The following is a 26381-nucleotide window of genomic DNA, read 5'->3' as shown; positions in this document are numbered from 1 at the left end:
AAGGTAAAAAAGTGAAAGAGTTAGATGAAGGGATTGCTCTATTTCCGTTCAGAGAGGTTCCCATGGGAGGGATGCGCTGCCGCGCCCCGCGGGAGCCACCAGCGCCCCTGCCGGCCGTGCCCGGAACTGCACCCAAGGGCAAAGCGCCGCAGCCCAAAGGCCGGGACTGGGTCCGGGCTCTGTTTGCTGTCAGTGCCGCAGCTGTTGGTGTTTGTTTGCTTTATTACACACACTAGTAAAGAACTGGTATTCCTATTCCCATATCTTTGCCTGAGAGCCCCTTGATTTCACTACTCTAAAAATTAAGAGGGAGGTGGTTTGCATTCTCCACTCCAAGAGAGGCTTTTTCTGCCTTCCCGAGCAGACACCTCTCTTGTAAAGCAACACAAGCACCCACAGGCACTGAGGGCTCTGCAGGAGGGGCACAAGAAGGCCCTGCAGCACTTGGGCACAAAGGCACAGCAGGTGAGGGCAAGAAGGGAGCAGCAAAAGGCCAAGCTGAAGGCAAAGGCCAGGGCACAGTTCCTACAGCCCCTGAGGGATCAACCCCAGGGCCCAAGGGGGCCCCAGCACCCAGGGCACGGCTCGGCCACAAGCACCTGGCAGAGGCATTGCCCTCCTCGGCAGGGGAGAGCCCACCCAAACAGCCCCTGGCAAGGAACCAGGGCTCCAGCTGCAGGGCACAAGGCCACTGCAAGCACAGACAGCAGCACCCTCAGGACCAGCAAGTCCACCCCTTGATGGACATGGATTGGCAGGGCTGTCCCAGCTCCCATCACACCAGGGACCCTCCACACTGCAGCCCTTGAGAACATTCAGGGTGGGTCTGCATTGAGAGGAGGCATTTCCTGATGGACACAGGGGCCTCTCAATCCACTCTGAATTCTTGACCTAAAGGGGAAAATAGTAAAGTAATATTTTAATTTTTTAGGGAGTGAGTGGGAAAGATGAGCAGCTATGATTTGTTCAACCCCGTTGGAAGCTGTGGGGGATAGGACTGAAATAAATGGATTTTAACACTGTAAAAGGGGATACAGAGGACTGTTCTGTTCTACTTTTGTGTGAAAATCAGACAATGCCTATGCTGAAGTGAAACCTTAAGTGTGGGCAGCCCCAGGGAAATAGGGAAAATTAGATTTGGAGCCTCTACAAATTACTTTAAAGCAACCAGGACAAGCAATACCCTGTTCCAAGAGAGGGAAGGAAGGGCTCACAGTCTGGTATTGAGTGCCTGGTAAAGGCAGGGCTTTTGGAGCCAAGGATGTCTCCCTACAACACTCCTATCCTGCCAGTCAACAAACTGGATGGATGGACAGGAGGAGGAATCACAGAATTTTCAAGTGCTAAAATGAAGATTAACTGAGGTGGCAGGCCCTGGCCTTCCAGACAGGGAAAAAGAATTTGAATCATAGGTGGATGTTAAACAGGGTCTTGCCAAAGGAATTCTTGTGCTAAAATGTTTAACCCAGTAGCCAGAGAGTGGCCTCATTCTCTGCAGAATTGTGCAGCCACAGCTTTCATGGGAACTGTGGCCTGAAAACTGATGACAACAGGAGGATCTCCTAGAGTTCAAGTCTGGCATCAAGTTAAAGCTCTGACGACCAAAAGAGCCTCTACATGGATGAGCATGGCTCGGTTATTACAGTATGAAACTTGTTCAATGGCACAGGAGGATTTAGAAGTGAGGACAGGGCAAGGGTTTAACCCAGCCTCCTGTTTGAACAGCCTGGAGAGGGGCTGGCAAGGAACCCAGGACTGCACTCAAGGGACAGAGCTCCAGACCCAGGCTGGGACAGATTGATGGGACATTCCCTGGCCTGAGGGAGAAAATGTGTTTGTGGCTGGCGCTGCAAGGGCAGCAGAAGGGAAAAGAGCTACAAGACAGGCTGTTATTAAGGAAGGGGAATCAGACACAGCGCAGGTCACCGCCCCATGCTCAGCTCAACCCGCGCAGCTGTGGGTGCTTGTGAGAGCCTGGCACTGAAATGCCCTGAGCAGGAAGGCTCCAACATCTTCTGCTGACACCATGGCACCTAACAGGGGGGCAAAAGCAATTCTCACTGCTTCAGCAACCACTGGAGCAGATATCAAGGCACATTCTCCCACAGGAAGCTGGGCTGGCACACAGCCTGCCCTGGCACTTTGCTGCTGCCAACACCCAGCCAGGACATCGGCTCCTGCCTAAGGATTGCCAAGCAGCACCACTGGTGGCCAAGGGGCCCATGCCAAGTGTCCCTGAGGCCACAAACAGCCGCCAGCACAGCTCAACACGGGGGGACCCCTCAGCCTGGCCTCGAGGGCTCTGAAGCCCCGCAGATTTGCACTTCCCGCCCGCAGCAGGAGGATGGGAGGCCGCCCCTGAGCCTGCCCTGAAGGCAACGCAGCAGCAGCCAGGGCTCCACAGCGGGCCAAGCCCCTGTGCCTGCCCACAGATCCTCGCCTGGAATCCTCTGCAATCCTGGCCACCCTCCTCTGCCATCTCCAGCCACTGGGGCCAAGCCTTGCTGCCACTGCTGCAGCTTCAGCGCTGGCTGGGCCTGCACTGCCACAGCTGCTGGGGAACACCACGGCACAATTCCACTCTGGGGCTCACTGACACCCACACTCTGGGCTGCCTGCCATTGCACTGCTGCAAAATGCACCCAGTTTGGTTCTTCTAAATCTTATTTCTCTGCTCAGGCTTGGTTTGTCTTTGCCTTGGGGAAAGAAATTTTAAAGGTTTTATTTAAGGGGTTTTACACCACTCAATGGAGATGAGTTTAACATCTCAACAGACTGGGAATAGCCCAAAAGACACCCACAGAGATAACGACCAGCAACAAAACATCAACATTTCCCAGCAGCAAACAGCAACCAGCAGCTACCCCAGACACTGCCCCCGGCAGAGCTGGAGACACCTGGGCTGGAAAAGGCTGAGAAGGAAATCCAGGAGTGTGGAGACCGAATTCACATCAGAGGGGAAGAAATCCGGGTCCAATAGGAAACCAAATAATAAAAACTTACACAACTTGGAAGCAATGAACATTAAAGCAGTGGATTTAGATTGGTTTAGACTACATAAAGTTTAGGAAAAATCTAGTAAAACTCACATGGCATGGAATGATTTTCTCTGCACAGCCGGGCTATTTGTGAAAGAAGTTATTTCTGTTGCACATCCTGGCCAGAACCAAGTAATGCCTTGACTCTCTAACACTAAAGAGATTCTTGGATAGTTTTTGTTTTCCCTGCAGTTTCAATGACAAAATTAAAACATGGGAAAAATTTTTCATAATATTCCCACTTTATATTGTCAGGTAGGTTTGGGACAGAAGTGTGAGAATCAATTTTTGGTCTGGGTTTTTCCACGTTCGCCTTTATGTTGCATTTTGCAAAATTGAAGAGATTTAACTGTAATACTTTGAACAGAAATAGTTAACACTTTTTTTTCAAAAAGCATATTCTGGGGGGGCCACATGTGACTCAGCAGATGGCTGCCCTGGAAGAGAAGCTTCATTCCAGGCAGCCTGCATAGGAGCTTTAGAAATGCAAATGAACACTGCTGGGAAAAGTGTGGAAAATGCACCTGGGTCCCTTGCCTGGGGCAGGAATTGGGCTGATTCCCTCTGCCCCTCACCCCAAGCTCTGCCTGCTTGCACTGATGGAATTTGCACAGCTCGAGGCAGAGCCCAGGGTGAGTGAAGCAAAGTGAATATTTTCCAGGATAGAAATCCATTTTAATTTAAGTGAAATGTACATTTTTGAGTTGAGTCTGTAGTTAGAAACCATAGTTATTTAGCTAGACTGCAAGGTCTAAGCTCAGTGGAGTTACTTCAGCGAAGGACAGAGATAAAGGCGGGAGACAGAAGATGATAGAAGGAGACAGAGACAGAGACTGCTGTAAGAGCAAGTCAACCTGACCTCGGAATTTTTTCTGATAAAGAGGAACTAGTGATAAGTGTCACAGAAAACCCATAAAAATGAATATGTATGAACCTGTTGTGAAACTGTATGCATATGTATTTAAGAGTGAGATAAAAAGAGACCTGAAGTTCTCAGAGGTACGCATGCCTTTTTTGAAGAGAGCAATCTCCGCATGCATCCAGCACTGTAATAAACATACCAACTTTACAACTTTGACAAAGTTGTAGAGTTTTCTTCTTTTCTCCGCAAAATATTATGGCGAGCCAAGGCAGGAGTTCTCTGTCCCTGCAGGGGTGGAGGGATAGACAGACCTCCAAGGCGCTCCCTACGATTTTTTTCCTGGTGGGGCTCCGCTCGTCTCGACTTGCCTCCTGCGAGGACAGACAAGGACCTGTTGGCCTGTGGGGGAGAATACGGTATGTATTGAGGGGCCCCTGGGGGGGAAAAAGAGAGCTAGGGAGTAAATCACTCAGAGACATCTGGGTGTAGCTGGTGGAGCAGCTGGATTTGAGGCGGGGGTTCATTGTTCTGATAGAGCAGCCGCTAGCGACCCTGGGGGTGGGTCGAGTGGACCTCTATGTGTGTAGTGTCCGGACACTGTATTGGAGGTTCATTGTCTGATAGAGCAGCTGCTAGCGACCCTGGGGGTGGGTCGAATGAATCTCTATATGCGTGTGTGTGTCAAACACTGTGTCGCTGTACGGTAAATGCATTGTGTGGTCAGTGCACTGTGTTTCTAATTGTGCAAGTGTATAAGTGTATGGTGTATAAAACAGAGTAGATCTACAGTGCCCTACAGTGCGGGGGAGTGAGTACTACCCGTGTTTGAAGCAGCCGAGTGAGGCCTGAGGCTGCAGCAGGCTGTGGGGGAAGGGAGAGAAGTGTCCCGAGGAGAAGCCAGTGGAGAAACGTCAGTGACGGTATTTATTGTTTTTAAATGTAGTGATTTATGTAAATTTGGTACATTTTAACCGTGAGTACGAGCTCAGAGAGTTCCTTTGCCCTGAATGTTTGGACTTGATCTCTGGACTGTGTCCTTTATTTTGATTGTGTCCAGGGAAAACTGATGTGAGTAAATGCTGAATTATGGTATGCTGTGTTAGGTTGAGAAAAGTGGGCACTTTGAGAGATATGCCCTTTCCCAGTGATTTTGTGTGGTGATTTTCTTCCACTGTATTGTGGTAATTTGATTCTCGGATTGTATAGTGACATTTGTAGAGATTTTAAGATTTTGTTTGCAACAAGAGTAGCGTTTTACACAGAAGAACTATGGTATGGTGATTTATGTTTAACTATAGTAAAGCAAATTAAAGGAATTCCAAGAATTGTCCCCTCACAGCAATTCAAGCCCTCGCTCTAGTGAATTTGAGATAAAGGGGGGGTGCGTGTGTCTGTGTCTGTGTCTGTGGGCGTATCACAGTTTCTGCTGTGACAAGCACAGCCTTTTTGCAAGGCAGTAAAACGAGTGTAAGTAGACACAATGCTTAATTAGATTGTGCAAGAAGAGAACTAGAAAAGACCGATATTTTGTTAAATGGAGTTTAGATAGAAGAGATGAATGAGTTTACGAGACTTCAGCTGGTACTATAGTAAGTCTGGACTGGGACCAGCCTGCTGTAGGGATTTAGAGTTCTCTGTAAAAAACAGAATAGCCTGCCTCTGCGGGCAATTGCTTCGGTGCATCAAGAGGCTGGCATGCTGCATGGGTATTATTGCAGTGCAGTGTTTGTGAGAAACGCTGGTATTGCTGTTCTAATAAGTGTCAGGGCACATGCCCCGAGTGTAAATTAAATGTTTCTGATCAAGCTGATTCAGAACCTAAGATCTTAAAGCTCGTGTGTGAGAAATCACATCTGATATCTGCCACCTGGAGCTGTCTGTGTGTGTGTAGGAGGAAGACTGAGAAACTACTGTGAAGCTTTGTAAAGAGAAGATTGGGTGGAAGCAAGATAGGGCAAGGAGAAAGAGATAATGAGAACTGACCAGAGCAAAGAGGTTGCTAAATTAGCCTCTTTTAGGAGGGGCTCACTGGGAGAAGGCTGCCAGTAGGAGCAGCTCAGAAAATAAGAAGATTTATAATACTTCATTGCAGTTAATACTGTTTTAAAATAGGAAGGTAAATGGGATGGGGTTTTGTATGCTGATATGTCTTTTTGTTTTAAGAAATCACCCAGAATGGCAAAGAGACTGTGAGATCAGACCGCCCTCTGGTCTTGGCCCTTGAAAAGGAAAACAAGGCAAAGAGAAAGAAAATCAAATGTGTTGTTCAGCATGCAGCATAAGATAGCAACGTATGAAATCAAACAAAGATTATCATGCTGAAATGCAAAGTGATTACAGTTCGCAAAATGAGTACACATGATTTGTTGAAGGCTCCTCCTAAGGTAAAGGAGGAAGGATAAAGATGACCTCCCTAAAAGGGAAGAAGGCTTAGGCTCCAAAATATACCCACTCGAACCCATCCCCCTCCTGGCAGTTCAATTTCATCCAGAACTAGGATGTAACAGACCCCTCTGCAAGAGGCAGTGAGATCAGAAGAAAGAAAAGGATAGAATTTTAGTCAACACAAGGGCCATATATTCAGTTTTAAATAAAGCTTTAGTCCTTGTGGAGAATGTTTAGGTTGTAGTGCGGGGAACAACTGGCCAGTCTGAGAAGGCATACTTTTGCATACCCTTAAAGTAACATGTGTGCTATGTGTACTTAGAAGCTTTTGTACAATTCGCTCAATTCGCTAAACATTCTCAAATGAGAAAGGTTACTCTGGAGGCAAATGACATAAAGATGTTAGGCTTAACATTAACAGCCATTGAAATTAAGGAAGACATTAGTAAAGAGATACTAGAATAAGTAAATAAGAGTTTTTGAGGGTATGGGCCTCTGCTGTACCAGGGAGGGTGAAAAATGCCCCCACACAGCAATCAAGCTTAAGGAAAGAACACAACCAGTGAGAATTGAGCAGTACCCTCAAAAGGAAGATAGGGAAGGAATCAGCCCAATAATTGATAGTACTGGATTGAGGGCTGTCAATAAAATAACACAGAATTTATACCCTGTGGTAGCAAATCCATATACTTTACTAACTTGTTTAACACCTGAGCTAATCTGGTTCACTGTTTTAGGCCTAAGAGAGGCCTTCTTTTCCCTCCCTATCCACAAAGCCAGACAGAAAACTTTTGCATTCAAACACAGCTCACATGGTCCATGTGCCTGAAGGCTTCAAAATTCCCCACTCCGACTGGAGAACAGCTTGCAAAGACCCAGAGTCCCAGGAAGCTCCGAAAGAGGAAAGGAGGCTGTTGCAGTACGTGGATGATCTTCCAGTAGCCACTCGGACGAGAGAAGCCTGGACGGTAAGCCTTTTGAATTTCCTAGGACTCCAAGGATGCAGAGTTTCAAAGAAAAAGGCACAGGTAGTGAAACAGAAGGTAATCTACCTGGGGTAAGAAGTGAGTGCTGAGCAGCAGACTTTAAGGCAGGGAAGCCATATGCCAAACCCCAAAACCTCAGACAACGAAGGAACTTCCAACTTTCTTAGGCATGGTAGGGTGGTGCCGGCTGTGGGTTTATAGTTATGCACTGCTCGTCAGACCCCTCTATGCTCTTATTGCCGATGGAAACAGAGATCTCTAGTGGACAAAAGGAGCCACACGGGCCTTTCACCAGCTAGAGAGTGTCCTTATGTCAGCTCCAGCCTTGAGACTTCCAGATGTAAGTAAACCATTCTTTCTATTTTTCCATGCAAGGAATTGCCCTGGGAATACTGGCTCAGGACTTGGGTCCATACCGAAGGGCAGTTGCTTACTTCTCTAAGCAACTTGATGCAAAAGCCAAAGGATGGCCAGGTTGCCTCAGAGGTGTAGCAGCAGTTGTGCTGAATATTCAAGAAGCACCCAAGTCTACCCTAGGACAAAAATGACTGTGCTAGTGTCCCACACATTGTCCGTAGTACTGGAAATAAAGGGTGGCCACTGGCTTTCACCACAGAAGTTTCTGAAATACCAGGCCATCATGGTAGAGCAAGATGATATAGAGATAGTGGTGACTAATATTGTCAACCCAGCTTCTATTCTCAGTGGAATCAAGGAGAAGCAGTACACCATGATTGCCTAGAGACCATTGAAGCTACCTACTCCGGCTGCCCAGACTTAAAGGACACTCCTTTGGACGATGCAGAGACCTGGTTCACTGACGGGAGCAGCTACATTGCCAGCGGAAAGCGACATGCAAAGTACACAGTGACTACCTGCAGAGAGGTAATAGAGTCTGGAGCCTTACCAACAGGTACCTCTGCACAGAAGGCTGAGATAAATGCATGGACCCATGCCTTAGAAACAGCAAAAGGCATTCAGAGTCGTGCATGTGCATGGAGCCATCTGGAAGGAGAGGGGACTGCTGACCTCACAAGGGAAGAAGAGACAATCTGGCTGCTGGAAGCAGTTCAGCTACCTGAAAAAGCATATTAAGGCACACCAGAGAGTGAGCTTAAAATTGGAGGAAAGAAATGAGCTGGCGGATGGAGAGGCAAAGAAAGCAGCAAAGGGTGAGGTAATTATGGACAGATTTTCCTCAAAGGTAAGCCATAATACAATAATACCAATCAAAACACACATACAACTACAAGGGGTGTGTCACCCTGGTTTTTTAGGATTTTCTATGCCTTCTGATGTTGACATTCTTGTAGTGAACTTTCTCACACACTTTCTGTAAATAACTCATTGTTTTGCATTCCTTGATGGAGGAGGAGAGAGTTGATGGACTGTTGGTTTAACCAGTGTCATTGGAGAGGTGTCACTGTCACCCTCCAATCCGCTGTCACTTTTGTAAAACTATAAATATTGGAGTCAGAAAATAAACTGCCCTTTTTTCCTTCACCTTGAGAACGGTGGTGCGCTTGTGCTCTTTGGTGTCCTACAGCAACATCTGGTGACCGCCCAAGTGCTGCTCACCACCTTTACTGCAATCAAGATTAAGGAACAAAGCACCTGGATCCATCATTCCCGAGGGAAGAAGGCTCCTGAGGGACTTTAGAAAGTTACAATGGGTAACAACAAACTGAAATTAAAACTTTCTCGAGAAAATAAATAGAGTGTGAGTAAAATGATAAGCACAGTGTAATAATCCCCCAAAGAATAGAACTACTTGTAGTTGTAATAGATAATCAAGTAGGTGTAGCTTAGACAGTTGTGGCAGTTATGATTATTGCTGTAACCACAGCTGATGCAGCACCGCTTCCATATCATGTGACTAGTATATAAGTGCCAAGGCAAAGCCTATGATTTTAACTCCCAAAGTCTCTGGGTCAAATGCTAAAAATTACAAATGCAACTGTGTAAGAAAGGAGAAATATTTGGGGGATGTAAATATGTGTTTGTCCAAGACAGATTCCATGAATCTCATCAAGAATCCTAAATACCATGACAAATGCTTAATTAAGTGCACTGGGTTCAGACTTAGATACAGAGCAAAGTATTTCTCACTTTGAAATGCATCCCATTAACCAGACAACTTTGCCTGTGTATACAAGACAAGGTTGTATCTGCCTCAGAACAGCATGCCCCACTATAATAGTAGATGAGATCACAGTGAAGGAAACTCAGTTTAACTTGTGCATTTGTAACTTTGTCAAAATCAAAGGATGTGCTTTTTCCTATCAGGCACCTGTTGTATCATACCAACATAGAAAGGTGAATTTGATCACTGTCCAAGAAATATTGCCTGTGCCCATAGGAATGAACTTAACTTTGGTTACCAAATTGTTAAAACATTATGAATTAAAGAAATTCTTTAAAAAGTTAAAGATAAAAGGAAAAGAACTTTGATTACAATACACCATGACACAGAGACTATACGGAAAGTATTTAAAAGATTGGAAAAAGGCCCATCCCATCATTAATGGGATGTGCTTTGTGAGCAGTCTCCAATGGCAGCTGACTTGCTCAATACCTTCGTTCATCCAATTATTGTTTAACTTCTCTTGGTTAGTATAAGTTTGATTTTGTCAATTACAGTACTTATTTAGAATTAGAGACTGTTGCAGCAAGTAGCAGCTTTAACTTCACTATCGAGAACATATGGTACGGTTTTAAGAAACACCACATAAGTTGGCTAGAAAAAGAAGAATCTATATGTTAGTGAAAGAATTTACCAACCTTAAAGAAGGAGTAGGGATTGAATTATGATTTAAAAAATTTAAGATTTTAGCTGAGGGTTAGAACCAATTCATATTGAAGTCAGATACACGAACAACTGGTTAATGATTATTAGATGCTTAAGTTAAAGCTAATTGTTACATTATGAGCTCATTTGTAGAAGGAAGAGGAGCAAGTGAACCAATATAGGAACATATTGAAACCAGCAGAACAATGCCCAGCACCTGGACTCTGTGTCAATCCATCACGAAGCAGGGGGCCTTGGATTGTGCCAGAGGGTCACAGAGACCTGACCAAGACCTTCCTGACTTCATCCCTGGGACCACTGACCCAATTTGGGACCACTGACCCAATTCAAGAGAAGAATTGCGCACACATGAAGGAGTAATAATCTCATTTTAATACAAAGTGGGGATGGGAGGTGCTGGGGCTATGCATATATATTATTTTGGGAAATAAATAGAAGGCAAAAATCCTTGTGTGGTGCAGTCATGCATTTCAAGAATGACCCCTTCCAGGCCGCCCACCAGCATAATAAACATACCACTTTCTAACTTTAACTAGTTAGAGAGTCTTTGTCCCTGATTTTCAGTTTTAATGATTAAGTGGCAATGCTATAGACCCAAAACTGACTACATCTGGGACTGCACAAGAGATTATGTGCATACAAAATAATAAGAAAGACCACTTGGAAGAAGCAAAAATTATTTATGAAAAAAAAAAGCAAATAATGGAGGATAGAAAAAAAGAAATACTGCTCAAGCCAAATTATTTGTAAAAAGGGAAGAGGAAAGATTATTACAGATATACAGATATACAGCTTATTTTATTTTTATATTAAGACAAATCTTATATGTACAATGTTAAAATAACTTTGCTCTTATTTCTGCTATTAATAAAAACTTAGACATGGCAGTAGTGGTAGCTGATCTGGTCAGGAGTGAACTGTCTGTTTGGTTGGGATAACATCCAGTGAACACGTCATGAGCACCCTGCTATTGATGTGCCAACTATCAGCATCTGCCGTCTAAAGAAAGTGTGGACCAAGGCCCAGAGTGGAAGTGATCAAGAGAGGGAACCAAAACCACAGCCAAGAAACACACATGCTCTAAAAAGGCAGAGCTGAGGAGGAGCCATGCTAAACAGTTCCTGAAATGTGTAAACTAGATGGTGGATATGCATAAAGTCTATGAATATGCAACAGGCTGGTGTAATAGAAATGGTATAAAAAGGGTGTTTCCCAAACTAGCAGGGGTGCTCTTGGCTTAGTACCAAGATGCACTGAGCCGTAATTTTTGTTTCACTGTCTCTGTCTCCTACTGTCCTTTATTAAAGTTTTAAATTTTAACAGGAAAGTGAACCGTGTTTTTCACAAGGGAAGATGGAATCTTAACATGTATCGGTCCCTGGTTGCCAACTGCTGGTCGTAGTGGGGATTGTAAAACCGGTTCTTTTCTCATTTTTTAGCTTGTACGTTTCACTATGGGGCTACACTCTTTGAGGGCTTTTCTCACGATCTTTCCCCTCCTTCGCTTGCTCAAGGCTGCAATGAGTTCATCAATTTCACCTTCCCCGGAGCTGCTGGAGCAGGAGCTCTCTGGTTCGGCTGACCCTGCTGTACCATATAATCTATTTTGCCGACCCCCGATCCCAGGGAGCCCCACGCGGGATTTGCTGCGTCTTTTAACCCGGGCTGCGCGTCCGCCCGCACCGGTGACGTCATCCCCCGAAGCCGCTGTCCGGCGTTCAGGGTTGCCATGGAAACTGACAGGGCTGGGAGCGGAGAGACCCCGCCCCCATGGGAGGTTCCCTCTCCGCCCTCCCGGCACAAGGCTCCGCCCCCGGCTCCTCCTCCTCCTCTCGGGGCGGTGCCGTGGGCGGTGCCCGCCATCCATCCCCTCCCCTCTCCCGGCACAAGGCTCCGCCCCGGCTCCTCCTCCTGGCCCAGGGCCGGCGCCATCCCTGCCTGCCCGGGCTCGCCTTTCTCCTCCTTCCCCGGCTGGGCCCCGTCTGAGCTGCGCCTCCCCCGCCCCCCGATCGTGTCGGCGCTGGCGGCGGGGGGGGCGCGCCTTGGCCCGGACCCGACCGACCCCACCCTCAGGGCAGGAGCGACTCGATCTGAGCCTTCTTCCTCCCTTGTTTTACTTTTCTTTGCCAATATTGGCTCTTTTTTCCTTTTCCCCCCTTTTCCCTTTCAGACTAAGGGATGCTCTTCCTTTTACTTTGCTGCGGGACTCCCCTGACATGCTGGCACCATAAAGAGCCTCGCATACTCCAGCTCACCTGAGCACCCTGAGTAGTTGTCCTCGCGTCTACGGGAAATCAAACTTTATATTAATGTCTTATCCCAACTACCAAACTCGGGAGTCTGATTGTCCTCTAGTTCATACCGCGGCCAGATCTTTTCTGAGAGTCCAATAAGTTTGCATTTGAAAAACAAGGCTCCCCCCAGTAAGGGCTCCCCAGTTTCTCAGCGCTAATCCCACAGGACTGTCTCTCGGGATATTATCACTACAGCACTCGCAGCAGAATATACACACGGCATTTAACAGTTCTGACTAGAAATTAAAGGAACCAACGAGAGAGAGAAAGAGCGAGATTCCAATCGCGGCGCTCCGGAGCGGCGCTGCGGCAACGATCCCTGCGCCAGCACTGCCGGCCCCAGGCCAAGCCCAGCCCCGCAATCCAACCCCGCTGCTCACAGCGCCCGCCCTCCCCGGCCCGGGGCACAGCGAGCCCCGCACCCGCTGCGCTCCCGAGCACAAAGCGCCCCTTCCCACCGCGCTCACCCGATAAACACAGCGCCCCTGCAGCCGCTCACGCCTCTCTCGCTCCTCCCGAGCTTCTCGGCCTCCCGCACCCTCTGCCCCGCACCTGGGCCCCGCCAGTGCCGCGGGCTGGGGGCAGCAGCTGCACCTTCCTCTGCCTCTGCTCCAGCCCTGCCCAGGTGCCTCGGCTCCCTTCGTGCTCGCCACAAACTGCGGCCTTCACAAGGCTGACCTAGAACAGAGGCCAGACACGGTTACACAATAAAGCAGGCATTCGTTAAAAGGCCTCCATGGATACACTTTGGGCAGAACAAGAGCCCAGCCAGGGCTACGCCCAAGATGGACCAAAATGGCCACAAAATGGACGGCCGGTCACGAGGTCTGTCACTTTTATAAGTTCTGCTCCGTTTGCATATTGGAGTTAATTGTCCAATTATGTCTTTAGATGATGAAGGCCCATCCTTCTTGTTTTTCTCTCTTCAGTGCCCGTTGTTTATGCCCTTGTGCCTGAAGTTTGGATTATTTGTCCTTGGGTTCCCAGCTAGAGCAGGAATTGTTTTGTCTCCCTGCTCTGTGAACAGAGCTCAGCATTCCTTAATATGAAGCCCAGACCCAGGGAGTAAAGCAGCACAGAATCTGAAAAACAGAAAAACCAAAACCTGAGGCATCAAATCCATGGGAACCCCTCCGCACTCACCACACCTCCCCCTCAACGACCCCCGGACCCCCCCATTGATTGAAGCCCCCCAAAATGCACCCAGACCTGAGCCCCTCAGCCCGTCTGACCCCTGGCTCGTGTTCTCACCTGGGAAACCCCAAATCTTTGGGAATTCTCAACTGGGAAGCCCCCAATCCCTAGAAACCTCCCCTGGGACCCACAAAACCTCCTCTTGGACATCCAAACCTCACCTGGAACCCCCCCAAAACCCTTCCAGGATCCCCCCGAAACCCCCCATGAGCCCCCAAACTCCATCTGGGATTCCTCCAAAACACTGGTGACAGTGGGAAAGAACTGGTGGCACTGGCTTGGTGACACTGGAATGAAGCTGGGCACACTGGATTGGTGGCACTGGAATGATGACACAGGGGTGGTGGCACTGGGACAGCCTTAGGGACACTGGGATGGTGACAGTGGGATAGAACTGGTGGCACTGGGATGGAACTGGGGACACTGGGACAGGACTGGTGGCAGTGGCACAGGGACACGGGGATTGAACTGGTGGCACTGGGCTGGTGGCACTGCCGTGTCCCTGGTGCCACCTGTTCCAGTGTCCCCATGTCCCCGCAGTGTCCCTGGGGGTGGCCGAGGATGGTCACCTGCTGCTGGCCCTGGCCATGGTGGCCGTGTCCTGCAAGGTGACCTGGCGGGATCTGAGGACATTGCAGCATCACCTGGCCACCAGCGGGGCCACCAGCGGGACATGGCCCTGCGCCTGCATGACCGCGCCCGGCGGGTGGCGGCCACCAGGGCCAGTGCCGAGGCCACCGCGGCCACCAACGAGGTCACCGCGGATGTGCTGGGGCAGCTGGAGGAGGTGACGCTGGCACTGGGGACGTTGGTGGTCGCTGTCACCCGGGACAGGGAGGTGACGCCATGGGGGACAAGGGGACAGGGCTTCCCCAGCGCTGCCTGGGTGCTCGGGGACATCGTGGTGGCCTTGGGGACACTGGGGGAAGGGCACAAGGAGGTGACACGGAGGCTGGAGGTGGCCCAGGGGGCGCTGGCAGGGCAGGGGTAGGGACAGGGTGGGGACACGTGGGTGGCACTGTCACCGCCGAGGCATGGGGACACCCTGAGGGACATTGGGGACCTTGGGGACACCCCCGTGTCCTTCCCTTGGAGACACCAGGGCCAACTTGATGTCCCCTGTCCCGTTTTGGGTCACCACAGTGTCCCTGATGTCCCCGCAGTGTCCCCAGCAGGACATCGGGGGACACTTGGGCCTTGTTCAGGACCCTGAGGAGACATCAGGGCCGTGTGGGGACACTCAGGGGACATTGGGGTCTCGTTGGGGACATCGGCGGGACATTGGGGACCCCGCCCTGGCCCTGCCGGCGGGGGGGCGGTGCTGGGGGGTGACCTCACCTTTCCCCCGCCCCTCCCCACCCCCCGGCCGCCCCATTCGGGCGAGTCTCTGACTGTCGCTCGGGTGTGTTCACTCCCCAGAGTGTCACCTAAGTGTCACCAAAGTGTCTCCAAGGCATCCCCGGCGTGTCCCCCAGCAGCCATGGAGCCCCGCGAGGTGCGACAATCCCGGCGCGGGGGCGGGAGGGGACACAGGGGACACTGGGGACACAGGGGGTGGCGGGAGGGGCCGGAGGGGACCAAGGTGGTGGAGGGGCAGGAGGGGAGAGGGGTTCACAAGGGGGACAGGAGGGTGTGGCAGGAAGGGGGGACGTGGCAGAGGGATGGAGGGGACTGTGGGTGGTGGGGTTGGTGGGACAGTGGGGGGCAGGGTGTGGCAGAGGGGATGAGGGGGTAACAAAGGGACAGAGGGGACAGCAGAGCCCTCCAGGGAGGGGACAAATGGGACCCTGGGAGGGCACAAAGGCACCACTGCAGGAGGCCACAAGAGCCACCAGGTCCCTGACACCTCCCCTGTCCCCTCCTCAGCTGTTCCCATCCCTGCTGGAGTCGCTGGTCACCGTGGTGGCCACCCTGAACAAGGTGGCAGACACCACGGCCCCGCTGGAAAAAATCGATGAGGTGCTGGATGTGCCCCCAGAGTGCCTGCATGCAGGCCTGGAGGGCTTCGCCAATCGCCTCCGGAACACCCTGGACCACGGTGGCGTCACCTGGTGGCACTGTGGTGTCACCTTCGAGCGCAAGTACACTCTCACCTCCCTGGGCCAGGCCCTGGCCGCCTATGAGAGCACCCCATGGACCACCTGGGCCCAGGTGACGAGGGTGGCCAGGGCCTGGCGGAAGTCGGTGGCCACACTCGTGGACAGCTGGTTCCAGCTGCTGGGGAAGGCCACCGAGCTCCGGGACGCCTGCAGGGACGTGGTCGCCGGTGAGGGCACCACTGCGGCCATAGAAGACGCTATGGGAGAGGCCGAGGTGGACAGCAGTGAGGAGGAGGAGGAGGCCACCACAATGAGAGAGCAGGCAGAGGCGGCCTTGGAGATGCTGGAGCAATTGGTGGCCGCACGTGACGAAGCCACTGCATTCCCCCGGGAGCTGCGGCGCAGGGTTCGGGACATCGAAGCTGCCCTGAAGGGGACAAATGAGCCGTCCCGCGACTTCCGTGTGACCTTGGCGGCCAAGGGGGCCGAGGCCGAGCGGCTGTGGGATGCCAGCACCCGCCTGGCCAACGATCACCTGCTGCACACACTCGGGGACATGGAGTGCATCTACTGGGATTCCTGTTATGACCCTTGGCTTGATAACCATAGCCACCGTGAGGTGGCCGAGAAATGCCAAAGAGCCATCGAGGACATCCCAAGTCTGCTGTGGGAACAGTGATGTCACCACTGTGCTGTCACTGGGGACAGTGACATCATCGGGGACATCACTGGTGTCACGTGTCCCCTCCCTACTCCCCACATGGGATTTGAGACAAATTGGAATTTTCTGGGAATTTTCTTTGAAATTGTCCCAAATCCTGATGGGAATTCCTGGGGTACTGTCACTTGGGATGCTCAGGGACACGCAGGGACACTTTGGGGACACGCAGGGACATGGTAGCATGTCAGGGGGTGAATGAGCCCCCTCGATGCCTTGCAGCAGAGGCAGCTTTCCGCCGTGGCTGCGGTGGAGCCGGGTTATAAATGACAATATAACAATTGGCTTTTGCAATTCCTGTATTGGCTTTTGCAATTGTTGTTATTGATCACAAGTATTTTGCTATGGTGCTTGGTATTGATACTGATGACTGATAATCCCTTGCAGCTGCTTGCTGGTACAATATAATCTATCCGTTGATGTGTGCACTGTGTTACCGATTTATTGTTTGCCTAATGGTGCCTTGAGTCCCTGCCTCTGCCCCCAACCCCGTTATCATCAATGACCCCCCCCCAATTTACCAGGGCCCCCCATTCACTGCTCCCCCCATTCACCGATTCCCCCAAAGCACTGGAACCCCCCCGATGAGCTCCCCCCAGTGCGCCAGGACACCGACACCACCATCCATGGGACCCGACCACCACACGCCCCCCCACTGCCCTCCCACTCACCAGGACCCCCCAATCCATGGGACCCCCCCGCACTCACCAGGACCCCCCCGGCACCCCCCATTGATTGAACCCCCCCGAAATGCCCCCAGCCCCTCCCCGGCCCCCCCGAGCCCCCGGCCCGCGTTGGGCCCCGGTGGGGCCGCCGCTGAGCGGAGCCTGTCAATCAACGCCGGTCGGGCTTGTAGTCACGCCCACGGGGAGGCGGGGCCCCGCGGGACGGCCAATGGAGACTGGCAGAGAGGAGAGGGGGCGGGGATTGGAAAGCCGAGGAATGGGAGAGTAGAAAAGGGGCGGAGCCCCATAAGCGGCGGCCAATGGGTAGGGGAGAGGGCGTGGCCTGGAATGCGAAAAAAGGTGAGCGCGGGAAAAAGAGGGCAAGGAATGGGGGTGTGGGAAAGGGGCGGGGCCTGGAGGGAAACCAAAGTGGGCGTGGCTTGACGGAGAAGGAATGTTGCGGGGAAAGGGGCGGGGCCTAAAAGGAAACGAAACTGGGTGGGGCCTGGCAAGCAAGGAATGGGGCGTGGGAAAGGGGCGGGGTTCCAAGCGGAGCCTGGGAAGGGGAGAAAAAGAGACCCCTTGGGGACATTGGGGGGTTGTTGGGGACACCAAGGCTCCCAAGCCATCCCAAATCCTACTGGATCCCAAGAAATAACCCCAAATGGTCTCAAATCCCAAATCCTGGATCCAAAACTTCCCAGATCCCAAATGCCGCTGGATACCCCAAATCCAGTCCTAAAAGGTCACAAATCCTGGATCCAAACCAATCCGAAAGCCCAGACCCCTACTGGATCTCCAAAAATAATCCACAAAAACCAATTTCAAATCAAGATCCTGGCGGGAAAATGGACAGGGATAGTGGGAAGGGAAGGGGGACACTGGGGTGAAACTGGTGGCAATGGGATGGAGACATTGGTATGGGGACGATGGGGTGGTGGCACTGGGAGCACAGGGATGGAACTGGGCAGGTGGCACTGGAGCAGGACTGAGGACGCTGGGCTGGAGCTGGGGACAATGAGAGGGGACTGGGAAGACTGGGATGGTGACATTGGTATGGGGACAGTGGGGTGGTGGCACTGGGCTGGCACTGAGAGCACTGGGATAGAACTGGGCTGGTGGCACTGGGATGAACCTGGTGGCGCTGGGATTGAACTGGGGACACTGGGGTGTGACAGTGGGGCAGCCCTGGGGACACTGGACTGCTGGCACTGGGCTGGTGGCACGGGGATGGAACTGGGGACATGGGGACAGAGCTGGTGGCAGTGGCACAGGGACACTGGGATTGAATTGGTGCCACTGGGATTGAACAGGTGGCACTGGATGGGTGGCACTGCTGTGTCCCTGGTGCCACCTGTGTGGTGTCCCCGTGTCCCCACAGTGTCCCTGGGGTGTCTGAGGACGGTCACCTGCTGCTGGCCCTGCCCGTGGTGGCCGTGTCCTGCCAGGTGGCCCAGTGGGTCAGGGGACATCGCGGTGTCACCCGGCCACCAGCGGGGCCACCAGCGGGCCGTGGCCATGCGGGGGCGGGGCCTGGTGTTGTGACATCACCTCACCCCGCCCCTTTCCGGCAGGCGCCATTCCTTGGACATCGGCTCTGGCTCTGCGGGGAGATCGAACCGGCACCGAGAGATCAAAGGAACGATGGGAAGGGTTCCCCTGAGCGATGGATGCAAAACGAGCTTTGCCTTCGCAAACAATCGGGGCTTGGGGGGTTAATTAATTAATTAATGCTGGCATCAGCGACCCAGTGCCAGCCCAGTGTCCCCAGTCCTGTCCCAGTGCCACCAGCCCAGTGCTCCCAGTGCCAGCCCAGTGCAACCGCCCCATTGTCCCCATACCAATGTCACCATCCCAGTGTCCCCATCCTTTCCCAGCGTCCCTGTCCCAGTGCTCCCATTTCTGTCCCAGTGTCCCCAGTTCCACCCCGGTAGCAAAACAGCAAAAAGAAGAATTTATGAATTCTTCTCTCGTCACCAGAGAGTGAAAACACGACACAATTTAACTGCAAGGAGAAATAAAGTAAATTGGTTTAATGCACAAGATAGCATGGAGGCAAGTCAAGGGTTAAAACCAAACAAAAGAACATCTGAACTCACAGGAATGTTTGAAAATAATTTATATAGAATATAGAAAAATATATGCATAATTTTATATAAAAAGGAGCAAATTTTTAGTTAATATATTAATAATACATAAGTATAACATAAATTGTTACTACAAAATACATTAATGTAAAATATTTTTATAAAATATATAATATTGCTATTGTATTACTCTCTCTATATAATACTAATATATATTTTGATTAACATAATATTATGAATATGCATAAACCCTAATTAATATGCATGAAAACCCCTTTGATGTAACAGGACGTGAAGAACACGGCTTAATTAACGGTGAGCTTTTGGCAATTAGCACCAGAATTTTAACCTTTAACAAACTTTTATAAATATTTCAATTCTGACCCGTGTTTCTCACAGCGGGTCCTGGCTGATAATGGGGGAGGGGGGGACAGGACTGAGCCCCAAGAGACCCCCCCAGTGCTGGGGACCCCCCTGTGCCCCCCCAGCACTCGGAGCCCCCTGGTCCCACTCCCGGCTCCCCCCAGTCCCGGTGCTGCTCCCGGGGGTCCCGCGGCTCTGGGGGCTCAAAGGGGAGGGGGCAGAACCCCCATGATGGGTGGGGGGCACAAAGGGGGGTCCCGGCCCGGTGCTAGGGGGGGTCGGTACACGAGGGGGGGTCCGGTCCCTGTCCCGGTGCTCGGTGAGGGGGGATCAGGGCACGAGGAGGGTCCAGTCCCGGTGCTGGTGCACAGGGGGTGCTCAGTGATTCGGGGGAGTCTCCAGCGGCCCCAGTGCACAAGGGGGGGTCTCGGTGCTCGGTGATTTGGGGGGGTTTCTGGTGGTCCCAGTGCCTGAGGGGGGGTCCCAATGAACGATGACAGCACTGATTGATGGAGGGGTCTCCGGTGGTCCCAGTGCACCAGGGGAGGGTCCCGGTTCCTCGGGGGGGGTCCGGTGGTGCCGGTGCACGAGGAGAGGGAGGGAAACTCGAGGGTCCTGATGCCTGAAGGGGGGTCCTGAGGGGGGCGTCCCGGTACACGAGGACAGTGAAATTCGGGGGTCCCGGTGCTCAGGGGGGTCCCAGTGGGTGCTCAAGGACGGTGTATGACACAGAGAGAGATCCCGGTGACACCAGGGACCCCCACACAGCGACTGAGCCAGTCCTGGTGACACTCGGGGGTCTCTTGGTGGCACTTGAGGAACCGGTGGCACTCCAGAGGCTCGTGGTGACATAAGGAGCTGGTGGCACTGGAGGTGCTCTTGGTGACACGAGAAGCTGGTGGCACTTGAGGAACTGGTGGCACTCGAGGGGCTCTTGGTGACACACAGCGCTGTGGCACTCAAGGAGCTGGTGGCACTCGACTGTCCACAAGTCTCTCCAGTGACATCACTGCACCAATGACATCACAGTGGTGACATCACTGTCCCGGCAGCAGCCTTGGGATGTCCTCGATGGCTTTTTGGTACCGCTCAGCCACTGCATGGCTGCCGGGGCCACTGGGGCCACCGCGGCCACCATAGGGACTCAAGAGGAGGTCGTGGATGTCCCCAAGTGTCCCCAAAAGGTGATGCTTGAACAGGAGGGCGCTGGCCTCCCACAGCTGCTCAAACTTGGCCACTTTCGCCACCAAGTGCTCAGGGACGTTGGGGGACGCCTCCTTTGTCCCCTCCAGGGCAGCCTCAATGTCCCTGAGCTGGCACTCCATGTAACTGATAAACTCAGTGGCTCTGTCACACGCATCCACCAAGCGCTGCAGCGGCTCCAGGGCCATTTCTGCCCAATGTCTCCTCCTGATGGCCGCCCTCGCCCGCCTGGAGGCCACCACAGCCTCTCCCATGGCCTCGTTGGTGGCCATTGCCACCTGGGCATCACGTGTGGCCCCCACTGAGGCCTCCTCATCCCTGTCCAGGGCCACCATCAGCTGCTGGGCTGTGGCTGCCAGGTTGTCCCCAGCTGTCCCCCTGCGGGTGGCCTTGTCCTGCTGGTCCCTGGCCCAGGCGAGGGTCGTGTCCTCGCAGGCATCACGGAGCTTGGTGATCTCCTCGACCAGCTGTTTCCATCTCTCCTCACACGCAGACACCAACTCCCGCCAGGTGCTGCCCGCGGCTCTCACATTGGCCCAGGTGGCCCCAGGGGTGGCCCCGAGGGTGGCCAGGGCCTGGCCCAGAGAGGTGACACCGGGGTGTTCCAGGCCCTTACGGAGGCTCCAGGTGAAGATCCTCAGGGCCGTGTGCAGCAACTCTGGGGGCGCACAGCGCTGCACGCCCCGGTGTGGCCCGGTCACGGTGGCCGTCACATCGCCCAGAGTGGCCACCACGGACACCAGAGCCTCCAGCAGCTGGGGAGGGGACAGGGGAAGTGCCAGGGACCTGGTGGCACATGTGGCCTCTTGTGTGGCCCCTGTGCCCTCCTGGGATCCCATTTGTCCCTTCCCTGGAGGGCTCTGCTGTCCCCTCTGTCCCTTTATCACCCCCTCATCACCTCAGCCACCCCCTGCCACCCTCCCGGCTGTCCCTGCTGCCAGACCCTGCCACCACACTTGTAGCCTCTGCCACCCTCTGCTGTCCCTTCTGCCAGCCCTCATGTCCCCATCCCCGTGTGTCACCCCCATCCCCCCCTGCCCCCACACCATTTCCCCTCTCCCCTTCCTGCCACTGCCTCCTGTCCCCTCTGCCACCCCCTGTCCCCTCCCACCACATCCCCCATCTCCCCCCATTCTCCACTGCCCCTCACCCCCAGTGTCCCCTCTGTCCCCCACTCCCCCAACCCATTGCACCTCTTAGGGCTCCACGCTCACTGGGGACACACTGGGGATGCTCTGGGGACACTCTGGGGGTCGAGGGAGCCTTGGGATGTCCTTGATGGCTCTTTGGCACCACTCGGCCACCCCACAGGCACTGGGGCAGGCAGGACCACCAGTGAAATAGACCTTGATGATGTCATCAACTGCCCCCAGCAGGTGATCCTTGACCAGGTGCGTCTTGGCCTCCCACAGCTGCTCGGCCACGGCCACCTTGGCCACCAAGTCCTCAGGGACATCAGGGGACACCTCATTTGTCCCCTTCAGGGCGGCATCGATGTCCCTGAGCAGGCGCCGCAGCTCCTGGGGTAACGCGGTGGCTTCGTCACATGCGGCCACCAAGCGCTCCAGCAGCCCCAGGGCCGCCTCCAGCCGCTGTCTCACCATGGTGGCCCTTGTTGCCTCGCTGGCAGCCACCCTGGCCTCTCTCCTCACCTGGGCTCCATGCCCGGCCACCACCTCGGCCCCCTCCTCCCTGCCCAGGGCCTGACCCAGCTCCACCATGTTTTCCTGAGCTGTCCCATCATGGGCAGCCTCGTCCTGCAGCTCCCTGGCCCAGGTGGTGGCTGTGGCCGCCCTGTCGGCCACCTTGGTGGCCAAATCCCTGCAGGTGTTGTGGAGCTCAGTGGCCGCCGTGGCCAGCTCAGCCCAGCTATTCATTCGCACAGACACCGACCACTGCCACTCACTGGCTGCCATTGTCACACGGTTCCGGGGGATCCCTGGGGTGCTCTTGTAGGCAGCCAGGGAGGTGACAGGGTCATTGTCATGTGATGTGACATTGCGGCGCCTCCAGGTGTCATCCCTGCTGTAGAGGGTGTCCCAGAGGTTGCTGGTGAAAACCTCCAGGTCCCCGTACAGGCACCCTGGGAACACGAGCAGATTCATCTCCTCGTCCTGCCTGGGCAGGGTGCCCAGCAGGTCACCCAGGATGGCCACTACAGTGACCTCTGGCTGCAGCAGGGCCGGGGACAGCTGGAGAGGGGACAGGAGAGGAGTCAGGGACCTGGTGGCACTTATGGCCTCCTCGAGCCCCCGGTCCTTTCCTGGGGTCCCCTTTGTCCCCTCCCTTGAGGGCTCTGTTTCCCCCACTGTCCATTTGTCACCCCCTTGTCCTCTCTGCCACCCCCTACCACCACACTCGTAGCCCCTGCCATCCTCTGCTGTTCCTTCAGCCACTGCCCGCTAGACCATGTGTCCCCAACCCCCCCAGTCATCCCCATCCCCCACTGCCACCTTCCCCCGCCTTTCCCCTCCACCTGTCACCTCCCTCCTTCCTGCCACTCCCTCCTATCCCCTTTGTGACCCCTGTCCCCTCCCGCCAGCCCCCATGTCCCCTCCATCCCCCATTGGCTCCTCTCTCCCCCCACCACTCCCCCAACCCATCGCACGTCTTGGAGCTCCGTGGTCACTGGGGAGACACTGGGGACGCTCTGGGGACACTCTGGGGACCGAACGAACCTTGGGATGTCCTCGATGGCTCTTTGGCACTGCTCAGACACCCCATGGCTGGGGTGGGCACTGGGGCGGGCAGGACCACTATCGAAATACAACTTGATGATGTCTTGAACTGTCCCTGCCAGGTGACCCGTGACCAGGCGGGCGTTGTCCTCCCACAGCCGCTCAGCCACGGCCACCTTGGCCACCAAGTTCTCAGGGACATCAGGGGATGCCTCATTTGTCTCCTTCAGGGTGGTCTTGATGTCCCTGAGCAGGTGCTGCAGCTCCTGGGGGAACGTGGTGGCTTCGTCACACGCGGCCACCAAGCGCTCCAGCAGCCCCAGGGCCGCCTCCAGCCGCTGTCTCACCATGGTGGCCCTTGTTGCCTCGCTGGCAGCCACCCTGGCCTCTCTCCTCACCTGGGCTCCATGCCCGGCCACCACCTCGGCCCCCTCCTCCCTGCCCAGGGCCTGACTGAGCTCCACCATGTTTTCCTGATCTGTCCCATCACGGGCAGCCTCGTCCTGCAGCTCCCTGGCCCGGGCAGTGGTGGTGGCCACCCTGTCGGCCGCCTTGGTGGCCAAATCCCTGCAGGTGCTGTGGAGCTCAGTGGCCATCCTGGCCAGCTGGACCCATCTGTTCACAAGCACAGACACCAACCCCTGCCACTTGTTGGCCACCATTGTCACATTGTCGCAGGTGGTCCATGGGGTGCTCTTGTAGGCGGCCAGGGCCTGGCTCAGGGAGGTGACAGGGCCATCATCATGAGAGGTGACACTGCAGTACCACCAGGCGGCATCAAAGCAGTACAGGGAGATCTGGAGCTCCTTGGTGAAGTCCATCAGGTCCCAGTACAGGCAGCTTGGAGACAGGAGCAGCAGCATCATGGCGTCCAGACTGGGCAGGGTGGCCAGCAGCTCACCCAGAGTGGCCACCACAGTGACCTGTGGCTGCAGCAGGGCCGAGGACAGCTGGGGAGGGGACAGGGGAGGTGTCAGGGACCTGGTGCCACTTACAGCCTCCTGAGGTGGCCCCCTGCCCCCGAAGGGTCCCCTCTGTCCCTTTCTCGGCCTCTTGTTCCCTCCATTCCCCTGCCCCTCCCCTCGTAGCCCCTCCTGCACTGTGTCCCTCTGCTGTCCCCTCTTCCACTCTGCCTGCACACTGTTGCCCCTCTGCCACCCCCAACCACCGCAGCCATAGCCTCTGCCACCTCCCATGTCCCCATCCCCCTATGTCTCCCCATCCCCCACTGCCCCATCCCTCTCTGTGTCTCCTCCCCTTCTCTGTCACCTCCCCACTTCCTGCCACTCCCTCCTGTCGCCTTCTCGATCCTCTGTACCCTACATCCTCCATTGCCCCCTTCCTCCTCCCGTGCCTCCTCTCCCTGCCACGTGTCCCCTCTGTCCCCGCGTCCCCCCTCCCCCTGTCGCACCTCTTGGAGCTCCATGCTCACTGGGGAGACATTGGGGACACCTTGGGGACACTCTGGGGATCGAACGAGCCTTGGGATGTCCTCGATTGCTCTTTGGCACCACTCGGCCACGATGCGGCAACAGGGACTGTCGGGACCACAACCGAAATAGAAGTCAATGATGTCTTGAAGTGTCTCCCCCAGGTGACCCTTGACCAGATGGGCGTTGTCCTCCCACAGCCACTCGGCCACAGCCACCTTGGCCACCAAGTCCTCAGGGACATTGGGGGACGCCTCATTTGTCCCCTTCAGGGTGGCCTCAATGTCACCAACCCTGCGCTGCAGCTCCCGGGGGAACGCGGTGGCTTCGTCACACGCGGCCACCAAGCGCTCCAGCAGCCCCAGGGCCGCCTCCACCCGCTGTCTCTCCATGGTGGCCCTTGTTGCCTCGCTGGCAGCCACCCTGGCCTCTCTCCTCACCTGGGCTCCATGCCCAGCCATCACCTCAGCCCCCTCCTCTCTGCCCAGGGCCTGACCCAGCTCCACCATGTTTTCCTGCACTGTCCCATTACGAGCAGCCACGGCCTGCAGCTCCCTGGCCCGGGCGGTGGCTGTGGCCGCCCTGTCGGCCACCTTGGTGGCCAAATCCCTGCAGGTGTTGTGGAGCTTGGTGGCTCTCCGGGCCAGCTCAGCTCATCTGTCCACAAGCACAGACACCGACCGGTGCCACTCGCTGGCTGCCATTGTCACATCATCCCAGGTGGTCTCTGGGGTGCTCTACAAGGCAGCCAGGGCCTGGCTCAGGGAGGTGGGAAGGTCATCATCATCCACCGTCACATCCCTGTACCACCAGGTGCCATCATTGTGATACAGGCTGGCCTGGAGCTTCCTGGAGAAGTCCTCCAGGTCGCGGTACAGGCTCACTGAGGACACGAGCAGCAGCATCATCTCGGCCCTGCTCAGCGTGCCCAGCAGCTCGCCCAGGGTGGCCACCACGGTGACCTGTGGCTGCAGCAGGGCCGGGGACAGCTGGGGAGGGGACAGAGAAGGTGTCAGGGACCTGGTGGCACTTGTGGCCTCCTGGGGTAGCCCCCTGCCCCCGACGGATCCCCTTTATCCTCTCTGTCCCTTTGTCAGCCTCTTGTTCCCTCTGCCACCCCCTGCGCCTCCCCTCGTAGCCCCTCCCACCCCCTGCTGTCCCCTCTGCCACCCTCCGTGTCCCCATCTCCTGTGCCCTCCATCAACCTGTCCCCTCCCCTGCCATGTCCCCTCCCCTCTCTGCCAACTCCCCCTTTCCTGCCACTGCCTCCTGTCCCCTTTGTGACCCCCTGTCCCATTTGCCACCCTCTGTGTCCCCTCCATCCCCAACTACCCCCTCCCCCCATGTCCCCTCTGTTCCTTTCTCTTCTCCCCCAGACCCGCCCCTGTCACACCTCTTGGAGCTCCATGCTCACTGGGGACACCGTGGGGACACTCTGGGGGTCGAAGGAGCCTTGGGATGTCCTCGATGGCTCTCTGGCACTGCTCGGCCACCTCACGGGCACCGTGGCTGGTGGGACCATCATGGAAATAGAACTTGATGATGTCTTGAACTGTCCCCACCAGGTGATCCTTGGCCAGGTGGGCGTTGGCCTCCCACAGCCGCGCAGCCACGGCCACCTTGGCCACCA

The 26381-nt window shown here is 54.6% G+C and overlaps 1 pseudogene; it reads right to left on the bottom strand.

The window, feature by feature from the left end:
- Positions 1-26381, bottom strand: part of LOC128945567 (zinc finger protein 208-like) — a 324996-nt pseudogene that overhangs the window by 160879 nt on the left and 137736 nt on the right.

The sequence above is a fragment of the Melozone crissalis genome, unplaced genomic scaffold (assembly GCF_028551555.1).
Source record: "Melozone crissalis strain CALT ecotype California unplaced genomic scaffold, PUWL_Pcris_2 ptg000066l_1, whole genome shotgun sequence".
Lineage (NCBI taxonomy): Eukaryota > Metazoa > Chordata > Aves > Passeriformes > Passerellidae > Melozone > Melozone crissalis.
Note: the sequence above shows the minus strand (reverse complement) of the source record. Positions and strands in the feature narration are given on the sequence as shown.